This window comes from Physcomitrium patens, chromosome 8, assembly GCF_059467195.1.
Source record: "Physcomitrium patens ecotype Gransden chromosome 8, ASM5946719v1, whole genome shotgun sequence".
NCBI classification, from domain to species: Eukaryota; Viridiplantae; Streptophyta; class Bryopsida; order Funariales; family Funariaceae; genus Physcomitrium; species Physcomitrium patens.
Window position 1 is genome coordinate 3,618,094 of NC_143417.1, and position 14,649 is coordinate 3,632,742.

Below are 14,649 nucleotides of genomic sequence, written 5' to 3' on the forward strand. Positions count from 1 at the left end.
GTTTTGTTGTTTTTTTAAAAATAAAATAAAAATAAATAAATTTATATTAAAAGATTTTATAATATTAGCTTATACTATTAAAAAATAAAAAATATTTATTAGGATCATATGGTTGAATAAATTTTCTTTGCAATAGATATAATTTATATATATCAAATAATATTTTTATTATAAATATTTTAGAAAAAATCAACTACAACTATTGAATTGAATATATTATCAAGTAAAATTTCTAAATATTTTATCTATTTTTATACTTTAAAGAATTTTTAATCATGCTTGTTTATTTAAATTACAATTCTTGATGATATTTTACCTTATACTATTTAGATATTTCTAACTAATAGATTAATTATATTCAATACAAAAAATTCTAATATTAATTTTATTATAATTGTATTATATTTATAATTTTAAAATAAAAAATTATTTGGTTTACATCGAAAATTTACTATTTATTTATTAAAATTATATTTATATATATACAAAACACACACGTACATGTATATATATATATATATATATATATATACAAAATACACACACACACACACATATATATATATATATATATATATCTATATATAGATATAATAAAAATTTAAAAATTTAGTACCTTATATTGAGATATAATAATTTGATTGCTTAAGAATCTATAATATGACTTTAAAATATAATTCTTTAATATTAATTTAAACTTTAATATTAGAAAACTTGAATAAAAAGATAATCCTTTAAAATCAATAAATTATGATGAAAACAAGAAGTCTATAAGAATCAAAAGGACAACTACCTATAAAATCTGAATACTACTTACAAAAAATAATATGACTTAAAAATATGATAGAATTTTTTTTGTTTCATTTTATTTTTACTTAATATTTTTTTGAATACATATAAATCTTTATCAAAATACTTTATTAGGTCTTAAATCATTAATTCTTATAAAAATTATTAATATTTTTTATAATATAATTGATTAATAGTTTATATATATATATATATATATATATATATATATATTTTATATTTTTTATATAGAAATACTAGTAGTCTTTTAAAGATGAAAAAATATGTTTAATTTTTATATGCTTAGAATTTTATCTTAATTTATTATTATTTTTGGTATTATCCAAAATATTTTTAAAATAAAAATAAAATCTTCTATATTATGATAATTTTTTTAATTGATTTTTATCTAATTGTTTTTTTAAAAATAGATACTTATTAAGATATTAAAATAAAATCTTATTATTAGGCATATAGACTTTTTCAACTAATATTTATACCAAAATAACCATAGTTATTTTTTCTAATAGACTTTATCACCAATCTTTCAACTTCAAGTTTAAATGATTCTATATTTGTGTTAATAAATTACTTCCCTAAAATTTCATATTTTGTACCATATACAAAGTTTATCACAAATAAAAAGACAACTATATTTAATCTTAATAATATTTATTTCTATCATAGACATTAAGTGAATATCATATTATGTAAAGAATTTCAATTTGTATCTAGGTTTTGAAGTTTTTTTAAAAGAAATATTAAAAAAATATTTAAAACTATCTTCTGCAATTTATCTTTGAATTAATGGGAAAAAAATATGTGAATTAAATATTGAAGTAATATTTAAGATATACCAATAATTCTTATCAAAATGATTGGACAAATCTTTTGTTATTGGCAAAGTTTGCAAATAATAATAAGTTATATTTTTCTATTCAAAAATCATCTTTCTATATTAATTATAGTTATCATCTATGACTTAATACTTTTGACTTTTTATAAATTAATAATTCTGTAATAAATGATATTTTTTTTTAATTAAAGCTACATTCAACAATAAAGGTATAATATAAATAATCTTTAAAATAATAATAAATCAATGTCAATATTTATTTCAAAAAATTCAACTTTAATTCTATATTGGCAATAAGATATTGTTACTTCGTTATAATATTAAGACTATTTGCTCTTATGAAAAATTAGATTATTATTGACTTTGATCATTTCTTATGTGTAAAAATATTATTCCATGTACATATTAATTACACCTACCATAATCTATAAAGATTTCTTTTGTATTTCATGTATTTTGTTTTAAACCATACAAGATAGTGAATATACTATAAATAAAATATATATTATATCATCATGTTGAAGTGGACAAATATTAAGAATTTGAAATAGAAAAAATCTTAAACTCAAGGCAATGCCATCATAAATTGAAACATCTTGACCTTTAGTACAAATATAATATAAGTGAAAGCACATGAGATCTATCTAAAGTTTTTGAAATTCAATAAAGAAAGTTGATGCTTTTAATTAATAACATTAATCAAAATCAAAATAAAGAATGAAGAAATTCTTTGCTATAAAAAAAAATAAGTTCAATGAAGATTGTATTCTATTTTTTATCTTTATTTGTAGATTCTTTATATTTATGGCTTTAAAAAGATAAAAAATCAAAAACCAAGAGATTTAACTCAAAAATAATCGTTAGATGAATCATTAGAAATAGCATTAAGATTGTCATAGTCTTTAAGATAATATACTAGAAATGAAGATCCTTAAGAAACACATATTTTTCTTCAAAAAAATGACAAGATACAATGTATTTGATATCACAATATTAAAAAAATATTTTTATGCTTGGTATCAAGGACATGAATCTCAAAGAAAGAAAACCCTCAATGCACTCAAGTGTCATTGAAAAGAACTAAAAAGTCACTCAAAAATGATACATTATTGAATTAAAATGGCTATTGCCAAAGACAAGAAGACTAGAAAGTCTTGAAATAAGACTAAGGACTAGGAATGGGTTGACAAGAGTGAAGAAGGCTTCACTCTTGCCTCCATATATACTATTTAACTAAGAGTTACGTAGCGATGTACTATAAGACCTCCAATATGTGTTGACTTTTTCAGCTACATGTCTTATCTTGCAAGGCAAGTTATTTATGTATGCGCCACGTAGTTGGATTGTTCCACAAGCTATTACATGGAGATAACTTGTTGCACAAGCTACCAATATATGGTTAGCTTTTTGGCCAAGTTTCTAACCTACAAACATATCTAAAGTCAAAACCGCGTCTATGAAGCTTTTAGGAAGCTTCTCTAGAAGACTTTATGGAATTATTCTATATTTACCTACTTCTACTTAATCATCTAAGTAACTATTGAGATAAATATATATGTCTGTGTGTCACGGCCATAATCATGTAAGCTAATAATTACATATATTATTAGCATATATTATTGGCAATAGCCATTCCAGTTCCTCTTTCAATATATATACTTGTTTATATATATTTTGTTACCTCTCTTTGAGTGAAGGCTCACTTGTCTGAATTGTTTTTTTATCAAGTTCTTGTCCTTGACAGATTGACAAGAGTATACCTACAATATCAGAGCTTTGTCTAATCTTGATTAAGAGTGGATTACCCTTTTTTCTTGATAAGATATAAGCGTATTAGAAGTTGCGGATTACCCTCTTTTAAACTGATATTGTACTTAGTATTTTCTTTGTCTGCAAATCCTCTCTTCTATTTGTCTTGAGCGATATTAGACATCTTCTCTCTTCTAAGTGTTATCATGGCAGAACTTCTTGAAATGAAGAGTGCAATGGCACAAATGTAAGAGCAATTGAGAGAGTTAATGCTTGCAATGCATCAACTCAATTTACCACCACAAAGAGCAACAAGATTGGCAGGAAGTGAAGATATAGAAATGGTTGGAGCTGCTTCAACATCTGCACCAAACCATGTCCTTTCTCCTATGGTGGAACGCCCTTCAAATGTTAGAGAACCAAGAATTGTCCTACCCGAGAAGTTTGATGGTACCAGATCCAAGTTTCGAGGATTTATCAATCAAGTGCAACTTGTGATTGAACTTCAACCCCAAAGCTATCCAACTCCAGGATCACAAGTTAGATTCATTGGTACGCTTCTTTCAAGTTCAGCACTATCATGGTTTTCATCTTTTCTTGAATGACGAGATCCAATATTGGATAATCTAGAGGCTTTTTTGGCAAAGTTTCCATCCATGTATGGAGAACATGATGCAATTCGTGTTGCAACCAATAAGATCCGTATTTTATGACAAGGCAATTGATCAATAATGTTATATGCTTTACAATTTTGACAACTTGCAACTGATATCAAGTGGGATGATGCTGCACTTATTAGCCAATTTTTCTATGGATTTTAATATGAGGTAAAAAAATTAATGCTCAACTTACTTGATCCTCAAACATTGAGTCAAGCAATTGACTTTGCTGTGAAGTGCGACAATCGCCTTTTTGAATTCTGATCTGAGAACCGTACAAGTGGACCTCAACGTTACTATAATTCAATGGCAACACCAACACCTCTTCAACACATACATTCAGAAGTAGAGGATATGCAAATTGATGCAGTACGTTTCAAACTTCTTACTGAGCAAGAAAAGACTCATCGTCGTCAAGAAGGATTATGTTTATATTGTGGAGAATCAAAGCACACTACTCAACATTGTCCAAAGAAACGACGCAATCACAAAATGAAGAGTATGGCTGTGAAAGAAGATAATATGTCAGAAAACGAGTTTGTCTAGCTACTATAGGGACCGTGCGGTTGGAACCTTGCACAACTTCTAGTAAAGGTCCTATTTTCTCCTCAGAGCCCTCTCCTTGTTTTACATTAAATATTATTTTAGGACCTAAACATTACAAAGTCTCTGCCTTGTTAGATTCAGGAGCCTCACCGTGTTTTTTAGATGAAGAATTTACTAAAAGACATAGCATATCTTTAGTAAAGAAAATCAAACCTGTTCATGTAGAAGTCATAGATGGTCGTCCATTGTCTTCTGAAGATATTACTCATGAAATCCTTCCTATAGAAGTAATAATCAATAGTCATAATAGTTTTGTAGTATTTAATATCATTAGATCTCTCTCTAATCCAGTCATTTTAGGTTTATCGTGGTTAGAAAAATACAACCCTCAAATAGATTGGATATTCTGAACTCTTACTTTCCCTAAAAGTATAACTAACAGTGTAGTTAAGCAAGTAGAGAGTCATAAGTCCAGTTCAATTAAACCCGTATTTATAGGTACAAAAGCTTTCTTGCATGTTGCTATGAAAGAATCTCCATACATTATTTATGCTACACCCGTTTCTATTGGTGAAAAGACTTCAAGTGGCATTCCAAGCTAATATCAAGAATTTCAAGATGTATTTGAAAAAAAGAATGCGGATACACTCTCTGAACATCGTTCCTATGATTGCTCAATTGACCTTCAAGAAGGAGCACAACCGCCATTTGGACCAATCTATAGTTTATTACAAAATGAGTTGGCTGAACTCAAGGAGTATATTGAAGAAAATCTAGCCAAGAATTTCATACGCCATTTTAAATCTTCGGCAGGAGCTCCAATTCTATTTGTGAAGAAAAAAGACAGATCATTGTGGATATGTGTTGATTATCGAGGACTCAACAAGATTACCATCAAAAATAGGTATCCACTACCTTTAATATCTGAACTTCTTGATCAGGTGAATCAAGCTAAGATCTATATAAAAATAGATCTTCGGAGAGCATACAATCTAATAAGCATCAAAGAAGGAGATGAGTGGAAGACTGCGTTTCAAACTAGGTATGGACATTTTGAATACAACGTCATGCCTTTTGGACTTACAAATGCACTTGTAGCTTTTCAACATCTAATGAATGATGTTTTTCGAGAGTTTTTGGACGATTTTGTGGTATGTTATCTAAACGACATCTTGATCTATTCTAAGAATCCAAAAGAACGTGAACTTCATGTTCGTCGTGTGTTACAAAAATTAAGAGATGCAAGACTCTATGCCAAGATAGAAAAGTGTGTATTCCACACTACTCAAGTCGATTTCTTAGGTTACATCATTTCAAATGATGGACTTATGATAGATCCTAAGAAAATTCAAACTATTATAGACTCGAAGATCCCAAAAATGGTAAGATATGTCCAATGTTTTTTGGGATTTGCCAACTACTATCGAATCTTCATCAAAGACTTCTCTCGAGTTGTAGCTCTACTTACACGTTTGACTTGTAAAAACAAACTCCAATGGAATCAAAAAGCGGAAGTTGCTTTTGAATCTTTCAAGACAACGTTTGTTTATGCATCAATCTTATATCGTGTTGATTTTTCCAAAGCATTCTTTATGGAAACAGATGCATCGGACTTTGCTCTGGGTGCGGTTTTATCACAAATGGGAACAGATGACAAACTTCATCCAATAGCCTTTCATTCAAGAAAATTCTCAATAGCAGAAATCAATTATGAGATCCATGATAAAGAACTTCTTGCAATTGTGGATTCTTTTCAAGAATGGCGTCATTATCTAAAAGGCGCTTCTAGTCCAGTCACCGTGTATATGGATCACAAGAATCTCAAATATTTAATGTTAGCACGCGTATTAAATCATCGCCAAGCTCGTTGGAACATGTCTTTATCAAGATTCGAGTTCATCATCACTTATCGGCCAGGAAAACAACAAGGTTTATCCGATGCCTTGTCTAGACGTTCTTATCTTGCACCAAAAGAAGGAGATGCAGCTTTTGAGCAACAAAGAACGGTTCTCTTGAAGCCGGAATAATTTCATCTTCGAGCAATAAAATCAACATTGACTGTTGATTTAACTTTCCTTAAGCAAGTCCAGTTAAGTATGTCTTCAGACCCTCTTGTTCATGATATCAAGAACAATTCTTCTAAATCTCATGTTCCATCTAAATTTGAATTCAAGAACAACCTACTCTATTTCGAAGGACGCCTATATGTTCCAGAAGGAGAAGCATGTTTACGTGTTCTTCAAGCTCGTCACGACTTCCCATCAGCAGGACATTTTGGATATAATAAGACTTTAGAGCTGATATTTAAGGATTTTTGGTGGCCTCAAATGTCGAAGGTAGTTAAAGATTTTGTACAATCATGTGATATTTGTTCAAGATCAAAAACTCCTCGTCATCGGCCTTTTGGACTTCTTCAGCCATTATCCATTCCACAACAACCATAGTCTTCTGTTTCTATGGACTTTATCACGGATCTTCCAATCTCAGGTTTATATGACTCTATATTCGTGATAGTAGATCGTTTTATCAAGATGGCACATTTTGTACCATGTACAAAATCTATCACAGGTGAAGAAACAGCTAAGCTCTTTCTTGACAATATCTATCGCTATCATGGATTACCCAAGGATATTATATCAGATAAGGGAAGTCAATTTGTATCATGATTTTGGCGGACTCTTTTCAAGATTCTTAAAGTGGATATAAAACTATCTTCGGCATTCCATCCTCAAACTGATGGACAAACGGAGCATGTTAATCAAGTTTTGGAGCAATATTTAAGATGTACCATTAATTACCAATAAGATGATTGGACAACTCTTTTGCCATTGGCAGAGTTTGCTTACAATAACACGGTACACTCTTCTACAAAACAAACACCTTTCTTTGCTAATTATGGTTATCATCCACAACTTGATACTTTTGACTTTTCAAAAGTTGATAATCCTGCTGCGAAAGATTTGGCAATTCATTTATCAGAGCTACATGCAATGATGAAGGCGCAGTTAAAAGAGGCTCAAGAACAACAAAAGGCCAATGCGGATGTCTATCGAAAGGAACAACCATTATTTATCTTGGGTGATAAGGTATGGCTACTTTGTCGCAATATTAAGACCACTCGTCCTTGTGAGAAGTTGGACTATCGAAGGCTGGGACCATTTTCTATTTTTGCACAAATCAATCGAGTTGCATATCGTTTAGATCTACCAGAGTCAATGAAAATCCATCCAATATTCCACGTGTCTTTTCTTGAACCATTTAAGACAGTGGACATACCAAGAAGATGACAAGCTCCACCTCATCTTATAGAAGTGGACAATAATGAAGAGTTTGAAGTAGGAGAAGTCTTAGATTCAAGGCGGCGCCAAAATAAATTAAAATATCTTGTCCATTGGCGCAGATATGGTATTAGTGAACGCACATGGGAGCTAATAAAGAATCTTGTAAATGCAGCAAAGGCGATGGAGGCTTTTTATCGATGACATCCATCAAAATCAAGATGAAAACCTTCGTTATAAAAGAAACAACATTTAGGCAAGATAACATTCTACTTTCAATTCTTGTTCGTAGCTTTGTTGTAGTAGTGGCGTTCATGAGATGGAGAACCAACAACCAATGGATTCAACTCAAGAGCCTTCATTTGCTGACCTGCCAAACGAGACATTATGATTGTCACAACCTTCAAGACGACACAATCGAGATGAAGATCTTCAAGAATGACATGTTCTTCCTCGAATAGATGGTGAGATACAACGTGTTTGGTATCACGATTTGGGAAGGGACTCCCGATGTTTGGTGATTTTGCTAGAGGTAGGAACAACTCCTGATGGTGTTCCAAATATTCTATTCGAAGGAAGTTACGAAGGCCTCAACAATGATCAAATAACTCGGTGGTCTTCCCGCCTTGGTATGGGATACTACCAATGGTTGAGAGGCCTTATCAATCATCTTCGAAGAGAACAAAGATCAGAGTATGTGGCGAATACAATTCGTCGCATCATAGATTTCTTCAACATATGATGATCGCTCCTCGTGGAACTCGTCCCTAAAAAAGAGGGTAATGTCACAGCCATAATCATGTAAGCTAATAATTACATATATAAATAGGTAGAAATAAATAAAAATAGGTAAAAGTAAGTTAATTCTATAATATTTAATATGAAAGCTTCTTAGAAACTTCCTAGATGCTGCTTTGACTTCATAGGTGTCTTTAATTGACTTTTTGGATTAGAAACATGATCAACAAGTTGGCCATGTGCCACACATGTTGTTAGCTTGAAGATCAAGCTAACTATGTGGCCCACACGTAGAAAAACTTGCCTTATAAGTCAAGGCACATGTCCTACAAAGTCAATACATATTGGAGGTCCTATAGAATGTCGCCACATAGCCCCTAGTTAGAGAGTATATATAGAGACAAGAATGAAGGCTTCTTCACTCTTGTCAACTCCCTTCTTGCTTCTAGTCTAGTTTCAAGGGTCTGTAGTTTTCTTGTCTTTTGGCAATAGCCATTCCAGTTCCTCTTTCAATATATATACTTGTTTATATATATTTTGTTACCTCTCTTTGAGTGAAGGCTCACTTGTCTGAATTGTTTTTTCATCGAATTCTTGTCCTTGACACCGTGACATTATCCCCTCTTTTAGGGAAGAATTCCACGAAGAGTGGTCTTCATATGTTGAAGAAGTCCAAGATATGGCGAATTTTATTTGCTACATACTCTGAACTTTGCTCTCTTTGAAGATGGTTGATAGGTCTTTTCAACCATCTATAGTTTCTCATACTAGGGTAAGAAGACCATCCTATTATTTGATCATTGTTGAGGTCTTCATAACTTCCTTCAAATAAAACATTTGGAATACCGTCAAGAGTTGTTCCTACCTCTAATAAAATCACTAAATATTGGAAGTCTCTTCTAAGGTCGTGATATGAAATATATTGTAACTTGCTATCTATTTGAGGAAGGACATGTCATTCTTGAGGATCTTCATCTCGATTTCGTCGTCTTGAAGGTTGTGACAATTGTAATATCTTGTCTAATAAGTCCACAAATGAAAGCTCTTGAGTTAAATCTACTGGTTGTTGGTCCTCCATTTCATCACAAATACACAGAAGCTACAATGAAAGATAGAAGATAGAATGTTATGTTCCTTTGATGTTGTTTCTTTTATAGCAAAGGTTTGTTATTCTTTATCTTAGTTTTGATAGATGTTGTTAATGAAAGACTTCAACTTTCTTTGATGCATTTGTAAGATTCTTTGATGGCTTCCATGTATGTTTACTAATATCATATTTGTGCCAATGAACAATATATTGTAACCTATTTTAGTGCCACCTTGAGTCTAAGACTTCTTCCACTTCAAATTCTTGATTATTATCCACTTCTATAGGAAGAGGTGGCATTTATCTTCTTTCTAAGATATTCACTATCTTATACGACTCCAAAAGAGATACGTGAAATACAAGGTGGATTTTCATAGACTCTGGTAGATGTAATCGATAGGCAACAGGATTGATTTGTTTAGAAATAGGAAAAGGTCCCAACCTATGATAATTTAATTTATCGCAAGGATAAGAAGTCTTGATATTACGATGAAGTAACCATACCTTATCATCCATATTATATTGTGGTTGCTCCTTGCGATAGGCATCCATGTTAGTCTTTTGTCATTCTTGAGCTTCCTTTAATTGTAACTTCATTGTTGTATGTAGCTCTGATAAACAATTTGCTAAATCTTTCACTGGAGGATTATTAACTTTTGAAAAGTCAAAAGTATTAAAACGTGGATGATAACCATAATTGGCAAAGAAAGGTGTTTGTTGAATGGAAAAATATACTGAATTATTATATGCAAACTCTACCAATGGTAAAAGAGTTGTTTAATCATCTTGATGATAGTTGATGGTACATCTCAAATACTACTCCAGAACTTGATTTATGTATTTTGTTTGTCCATCAATTTGAGGATGAAAAGTTTGAGAAAGCTTTATAATTACCTTTAAAATCTTAAATAGGATTCTTTAGAATCTTGATATAAATTGAATCCCTTATCTAATATAATATCCTTTGGCAATCCATGATATCGATAGATATTCTCAATGAAAAGCTTAATTGTTTCTTCACCTGTGATACATTTTGTATATGGTACAAAATATACCATCTTAGTAAAACAATCTACTATCACGAATATAGAGTCATAAGAACCTGAGATTAGAATATTTGTGATGAAATCCATAGAAACAAAAGACTATGGTTGTTTTGGAATGGGTAACAGCTGAAGAAGTCTGTAAAGTTAATGACGAGGAGTTTTTGATCTTGAGCAAACATCACAAGATTGTACAAAATCTTTGACTGCCTTCTACATTTGTGGCCACCAAAAATCTTTAGATATTAGTTTCAAAGTTTTATTGTACCTAAATTATCATGCTCCTCAAAAGTCATGACGAGCTTGAAGAACAAGTAATTGAACTTCACCTTTTGGAATATATAGGCGTCTTTCGAAATATAATAGATTATTCTTGAATTCAAACTTGGAAGTATCATGAGACTTAGAGGAAATATCCTTGATATCTTGAACAAGAAGATCAGAGGACATGCTTGATTGAATTTGTTTCATAAATATTCAATCAATAGTCAATGTTGATTTTATAGCTCAAAGATGAAAATGCTTGAGCTTCAAGAGAATTGATCTTTATTGATTAAAAGATGCTTCTCTTTCTTTTGATACAAGATAAGAACGTCTAGAAAGAGCATTTGATAGACCTTGTTATTTTTTGGATCAATAAGTGATCTTGAAATTGAATCTAGATAAAGATATGCTCCAACAAGCTTGATGATGATTCAAGACACGTGTTGACATGAAGTACTTGACGTTCTTATGGTCTGTATATACGGTAACTGCATTTGAGGTGCCCTCTAGATAATGATGTCATTCTAGAAATGAATCCACAATTGCAAGGAGTTCTTTGTCATGGACCTAATAATTAATCTCAACTGCTAAAAATTTCCTCAAATGAAAAGCTATTGGGTGGAGTTTGTCATCTATTTCCATTTGTGACAACATGGCATCTATAGCAAAATCTAATGCGTTTATTTCCATAAAAAATACCTTAGAGAAATCAATATAATATAAGTTTGGTGCAAAAATAAATTCCTTCTTTAAAGCATCAAATGATGCTTCTACTTCTTTATTCTACTTAAGTTTGTCTTTACAAGTCAAAAGTGTAAGTGGAGCTGCAACTTGAAAAAAATTCTTGAAGAAGATTCGATAATAATTAGCAAAGCCCAAAAAACATTACACATCTCATACTGTTCTTGGAATCTTCTAATCTATGATAGTTTGAACCTTCTTGGGATCCATCATAAGGCCTTCATTGAAAAAGATGTATCCTAAAAATTCAACTTGAGTAGTGTGGAATACAAACTTTTTCAACTTGGCATATAATCCTGCATCTCTAAGTTTTTGTAACACGAGACGAACACAAAGCTCATATTCTTATGTATTCTTAGAATAGATTAGAATGTTGTCTAAATAGCAAACAACAAAATCATCTAAAAACTCACAAAAAATATCATTCATAAGATGTTGAAAAGTGGCTGGTGTATTTGTGAGTCCAAAAGGCATGACATTATATTCAAAATGTCCATACCTAATTTGAAAAGTAGTCTTCCATTCATCTCCTTCTTTCATATGAACTAAGTTGTATGCTCATCACAGATCTATTTTGGTATAGATCTTTGCTTGATTGAGTTGGTCAAGAAGTCCTGAAATCAAAGGCAAAGGTTACTTATTTTTGATGGTGATCTTATTGAGTCCTCGATAATCTACACACATTTGCAGAGATCCATCTTTTTTCTTCATAAATAAGATAGGAGCTTCGGTTAAAAATTTAAAATGGCGTATGAAGTTCTTTACCAAATTTTCATCAATTTACTCCTTTAATGCAGCCAACTCATTTTGCGATAAGCTATAGATTGGTCCAAATGGTAGTTGAGTTCCTTCTTCCAGATCAATTAAACAATCATAAAGTCGATGCTTAGGAAGAATATCTACATTCTTTTTTTTAAAAAACGTCTTGGAATTCTTGATATTGGTTAGGAACACCACTTGATGTTGTTTCACCATTAGAAATGGATATAGCATATATAGCAAAAGATGATCCTTCTTTTATAGCATGCATGAAAGCTTTTGTACTTACTAGTAAAGATTTGGACATTTTGAACTTACGTACTTCTACTTTGCTAACGTGATCTTGGATAATACTATCAAGAAAGTTAAGGTTACAAGAAATCTAATCTATTTGAAGGTTACATTTTTCTAGCCGTGATAATCCTAAAATAATCAGATTAGAGGGAGATTTTATTATATTAAATACTACTATGTTATTGTGATCTTTAATTGCTATATCTAAAGGAATAATTTCATGGATAATATTTCCAAAAGACAACAAACGACCATCTATGACTTCTACATGCACGGATTTAATTTTCTTCACTAAAAGTATTTTTTGATTTTTGGCAAAATCTTCATCTATAAAACTGCTGAGGCTCGTGAATCTAATAAGGCAAAGACTTTTTGATTATTAGGTCCTAAATATACTTCTATTATAAAATAAGGTGAGGGATCTATAGAGAGGATAGGACCTTTACTAGGTGTTGCACATGATTCCACCCACACGGTTCCTATTATAGCTGGAAAAACTCATTTTTTGATACATTATCTTTTTTGGTAATTGTGCTCTTCATTTTGTAATTGCGTTGCTTCTTTAGAAAATATTGAGTAATGTGCTTAGCTTCTCTCTAATATAAATATAATTCCTCTTGGCAACGTTGAGTCTTTTCCTACTTTGTGAGAGGTTTAAAACGTATCATATCAATTTGCATTGATTCTGGCTTTGACAAATACGTTTCAAAAAACTTGGAAGCTTTCGCCATTACTTGACTTATTCCTCTTGAAACAAATCTTTGTTCTTGACACCTTTTAAATAAATGATTATCGCATGTAATGGCTTGAGTAATAAATTATTCTAAAGATTCTACTTTTGGTATTGTTAATAACAAATCTTTGATGCTATCCTTCAATCTATATCAAAATTGGTTGATAAGTGCTTTGTCGTTCCAATCCACGTCGCAAGCAAGGTTTTGGAATTTGGCAACACATGTAGTGGCTGATCATGATCCTTGCCATAAGGACAAAAGCTTAGTCTCTGCTACTTGTTCTCGATCACTTTCTCTGAATGTGGCCGTAGACACTTCTAAGAATGAATTCAAATCATAAAGGAGTTGTGAATCTTTTTCCATTAAAGGTACAAACCAAGAAACAGCACTTCTTGATAGTAGTGCACCTATGAATCCAACTTAGGTAAATCCATCAAGATATTGGAAAGGATGCAACCTTATATAGAGCTTGATTTGTTGCAAAAATCCTCAAAATTTTGATTTTGTTCCATCAAACTTCTTACGCATACTAATCCTTATCCTTGTCATACTTATAGAAGCAAAATTCCTTGGATTTGGTTGTGACGGTTATGTACTTACTTCTTTCAACTGCACAACTTCTTGCCACACACTTTGAACTTCTTCCATAGGCGTAGGCATAGTACTTCCATAATTTACATTGGAAATATATGAGATTTCCACCCTTAGAGTATTGACAAGCTCATGAAGATATGCAATAGTTGCAAATCTATTCTCACTTCCGTTAAGAGTAGCATCCATAATCTTTTCTTCCATAGACAACTCAAATAAATTCAAAAGTTAAATTAGAGGAGGATAATCTACAACCTCTAAAAATAAATCCTACAAAGAGGGATAATTCGCTCTCTTTAAGAAAAAGATTAGTATTAAAAAATAAGATTTTTTGTTTAAAGGTGGGTAGTCCACAACCTTCAAAACATAACAATAGAAAGGGGATAATCCACTCACTTTTAAAATAAGATAGAAAACAATATATTAGCACTTTTGTCAAGCTATCAAGGACATGAATCTCAAAGAAAGAAAATCCTGAATGCACTCAAGTGTCATTGAAAAGAACTAAAAAGTCACTCAAA